The sequence below is a fragment of the Mustela nigripes genome, unplaced genomic scaffold (assembly GCF_022355385.1).
Source record: "Mustela nigripes isolate SB6536 unplaced genomic scaffold, MUSNIG.SB6536 HiC_scaffold_2532, whole genome shotgun sequence".
NCBI classification, from domain to species: Eukaryota; Metazoa; Chordata; class Mammalia; order Carnivora; family Mustelidae; genus Mustela; species Mustela nigripes.
The window spans coordinates 1-4,497 of NW_026741938.1; the positions used below are offsets into that span (position 1 = coordinate 1).

The following is a 4,497-nucleotide window of genomic DNA, read 5'->3' on the forward strand; positions in this document are numbered from 1 at the left end:
TGATTCATGACTTACATGTAATACCCAGTGCTATTTACAGCAAGTGCCCTCCTTAATACCTATCATCCTTTAAGCTCATCCCCCACTGTTTTCCATCAACCCTCAGTTTGCTCTCTGTAGTTGAGTCTTTTATGATTTGCTTTCCTCTCTCTTTTGATTGTTTTTCTTCCTCTATGTTCTTCTGTTTTGTTTCTTAAATTCCACATATGAGTAAAATCATACGGTATTTGTCTTTCTGAGTTATTTTGCTTAGCACAATACACTCTAGTTCCATCACCATTGCAGCAAATGACAAGATTCCATTCCTTCTGATGGCCAATATTTCATTGTATATATATATATATACCACCTCTTCTTTTTCCATTCATCAGTTGACAGACATTTGGGCTTTTTCTATAATTTGGCTATTATTGATAATGCTGCTATAAACATTGGGGAGCATATACCCCTTCAAATCAGTATTTTTGTATCCTTTGGGTAAATACCTAGTAGTGTAATTGCTGGGTCCCAGGGTAATTCTGTTTTGACTTTTTGAGGAGCCTCCATACGGTTTTCCACAGTGGCTGCACCAGTTTGCATTCCCACCAACAGTTTAAGATGTTTCCTCTTTCTTCACATTCTCACCTACATTTGTTTCCTGTGTTGTTAGTTTCAGCCATTCTGACAGGTGTGAGGTGGTATCTCATCATGGTTTTGATTTGTAATTCCCTGATAATAAATGATCTTGAGCAACTTCTCATGTGTTGGTTAGCCATTTTGTATGTCTTCTTTGGAAAAATGTCTATTCATGACTTCTGCCCATTTCTTAACTGGATTATTTATTTTTGGGTGTTGAGTTTGATTAAGTTCCTTATAGATTTTGGATACTAATCCCTTATCAGATATGTCATTTTCAAATATCTTCTCCCATTATGTCAGCTGCCTTTTAGTTGTGTTGACTGTTTCCTTTACTGTGTAGAAGTTTTTAATCTTGAAGTTCCAATAGTTCATTTTTGCTTTTGTTTCTCTTGCCTCCGAAGATGTGTCTAGTTAGAAGCTGCTATGGCCAAGGTTCAAAAGGTTTCTGCCTGTGTTCTCCTCTAGGATTTTGATGGTTTCCTATCTTACATTCAGGTCTTTCATCCATTTTGAGTCTATTTTTGTGTGTGGTGTCAGGAAATGGTCCAGTTTCATTCTTCAGCACGTGGCTGTACAGTTTTCCCATCACCATTGATTGAACAGACTTTTTTTCCACTGGACATTCTTTCCTGCTTTGTCAAAGATTAGTTGGCCACATAGTTGTGGGTCTGTTTCTGGATTTTCTATTCTTTTCCATTGATCTATGTGTCTGCTTTTGTGCCAGTACCATACTGTCTTGATGATGACAACTTTGTAATAGAGTTTGAAGTCCAGAATTACGATGCTTTCAGCTTTGGTTTTCTTTTTCTTTTTCTTCTTTTTTTTTTTTTTAAATTTTGTTTATTTATCTGAGAAAGAGTGCACAAAAGTGAGAAAGATCATGTGAGCATGGTGGGGGAGGGACAAAGGGAGAGGGACATGTGGACTCTCCACTGAGCAGGAAGCCCAACCAGGAGCTCAATCCCAGGATCCTGGGATCATGACCTGACCCAAGGCAGACAGTTAACTGACTGAGCCACCCAGGCATCCTTTTGCTTTTCTTTTTCAAAACTTTTGAATATTTGAGGTATTTTCTCTTTTCATACTGTTTATTTGAGTTCTGTGGAAAATGCTAGTGTATTTTGGTAGGAATTGTACTGAATATGTAGATTGCTTTGGGTAGCATAAACATATTAACAATATTTGTTCTTCCAATCCAGGAGCATGGAATGTTTTTCCATTCCTTTGTGCCTTCCTCAATATATTTTATAAATGTTCTGTAGTGTTCAGAGTACAGATCTTTTACCTCTTTGGTTAGGTTTATTCATATGCATCTTATGGATCTATTCTTTGATTTCTCTTTCTGATGCTTCATTATTGGTGTATAGAAATGCAACAGATTTCTGTACATTGATTTTATATCCTGTGACTTTGTTGAATTTACGTTACTGGTTCTAGTAATTTCTTTAGTTAAAGTATCATGTCATCTGTGAATGTGAAAGTTTACTTCTTACTTGTTGATTTGGGAGCCTTTTCTTTTTGTTGTCTGAGTATTTGGAAGATCTGTTATTTATCTAGCTGTGTTTGAGGGACAAGGCAAGCATTAGGTCCCCCTACTGCTCTGCCATCTTAACTCTCAATACATTTTTATTCTTTAGAACAAAAGTTTTCAAATGCAAAGGGAATGAATAGGAATTGGAAAGTTGCATTGGAAATGGAGAGCTAGAAGCCCATAGCTTATGCCTTAACTTCTACTTTCAAGGTTTTGATATCCCCCAAATTTAACTTTTTAAGTAATAATAATGGACATAGGTATTTATACACACAAGTAGACACATGTAATCTTTCAGTCCTTGTTGCCAGATCTCAGGTTACAAAGGACCAATATATCACTTCATTTGATTCAAAATAGAACTAAATTCTCACTTCTGTTAAATCTCTCTGACTCTTTCAATACAACAGCTCACAAACGTCTGCTAGTCATGTTTCTATTTGTTTTGAAAGTTTCCTCGAACACAGCTTACATAATATTATGCTGAGCTATTAAACATTTGCAGATCATGCCAAGAATCTCAATATCTTATCCTATGTATATGGCAACATCCAACACAATAGTTCTGCTTGTTTCCCTCTAAGAGTTTTCAGAGTTCACTTCTCAGGAACAGGATGTAATGAGAGAACGAGGTCAGGGGAAGCATACATAAAATCAAGTCATAACAATGTCTTAAGGAAATCACTTTGCCCTCTCTGAGACATTTCTACTTTGAATCTTCATAGGTTTCAGAAATTTAAATAAGATAGCAGAAAATAGAAATTAGTGCCCAAAGTAGATTCTATTATTTTAATTCCCCTCTAAGGAAATTTACTTTCCTTTTCACTCTGATCCAGAATTCAAATGAAAAGTAAGTAGGTGTTACCATACCTGTCAAAGCCCAGAGGATGAGGAGAATGACCATTAAATTTGGGACTGCTCCTAGAAATTGTATTCCCTGGTGATATATTACTTATGCGCTAAAATACATAAAATATATAAGCAACATTTTGTTATTCCATGAACACATAATACATATACATATATATATATATATATATATATATATATATATATATAACACTAATTAACTTATAATGTAATTAAAAGTTTGGTACAGTACATGAGCAAAATACCAAGATAGCTCCTGTAGTACTCTTTCTGCATTGTGTCTTAGATCCAAATCCCACTGCATGAGCCATAAAGGGCATCCTGGTTGCCTGCATTGTCTAGGACTCTGCAATAGCAACATCTTTGGGTTTATCTCTTCTCAAACCATAATTTGGCTCAGTGACTGAGCTAAAGGCTAAGGCCTAAAGCTAAGGCAAAGGAACCCTAAACTTGAAGCTGACCCCCAGAAGTGGGAGAAGAGGATTTCTGACAAATGCAGTCAGGAAAATTTCCTCAAAATTCCAAGACGGGCTTAGCTTGTTTCTGTAGCGGGGTTTTAAATCCAAGGCCCCCACTCTGATCATCTCACAACCTAAAGAATACTGTGTGTCTAAACACACTCCTCAGCCAGAAGCACCTTCTCCCTCCTCTGAAATGGGAAGTATTTTCTTCCCACTTCGATAAGATTTCCCATTTTTTCTTCTATCATTGCTATCTGTGCACATCTGAACTCCCTACTACACTATAAACTCTTCCAGGACCCAGGTCACACCTTACACATTTTTCTCTGGTTTCCTTGAACAGCTAACAGACAGTTGGTGAACATCTAGGCATTTACCTCACAGAAGGGTAGCATATTCTTTAATTTGGGAAAATGTTACCTCCTCTATTTAAATGGAATAGTTTCACATTTTTGTAAGTTCCCCTTTTAAGAAAACACGTGATCTTCATCAAAACACTACTATAAGAAAGGATAGAATCTATTATAAAATTCTACTACATACCAAAGATCTGTTGAACTTGCTGTAACTGTTTTCAAGGGCACTCCTAAGGCCGTCATTACTGTCATGTAACTTCCGGTTAGCTGTTCTACACAGCAAATAAACAAACAAACAGATAAGGGAAGTTGGGGTAAAAGCCACCTTCTTCACAGGCTGAGAAGTTCAGAATACTGAGTTACTTACCACCTCTTGCAAATTTCTACCACTCCTCTTCAAACCTCATAAACTGAGATCATAATTCTCTACTAGAACTACAACTTAGTTAATGGATTACCTCTCTTTTAAAGGTCTCAAGGCATTTCAGGAATTAGCTATGTTTTTGGAACCCGCTGTTCCCTCAGGTAGCTTCACAGTATAAATAGGTTTCTTAAAGTTCTCTGTTTTCTAAATGCCTGGACCCGGGTGGCCCCATGTGCTGCTCTCTGTCCCTGTGCATGTGTCCCAGCCAGGCGTAGATGGCTACTCCCATGTCTTCCC

At 37.0% G+C, this 4,497-nt stretch overlaps 1 long non-coding RNA gene across 1 annotated transcript; it reads right to left on the reverse strand.

Moving 5' to 3' along the window:
- Window positions 1-6: 6 nt before the first annotated feature.
- On the reverse strand, window positions 7-4,108 carry LOC132008969 (uncharacterized). The gene is made up of 3 exons (XR_009401763.1): window positions 4,024-4,108; window positions 3,020-3,108; window positions 7-1,466 (listed from the first exon to the last, which is right to left on the reverse strand). It is a non-coding gene; the product is annotated as an uncharacterized LOC132008969 (long non-coding RNA).
- Between the last annotated feature and the right edge of the window lie 389 nt (window positions 4,109-4,497).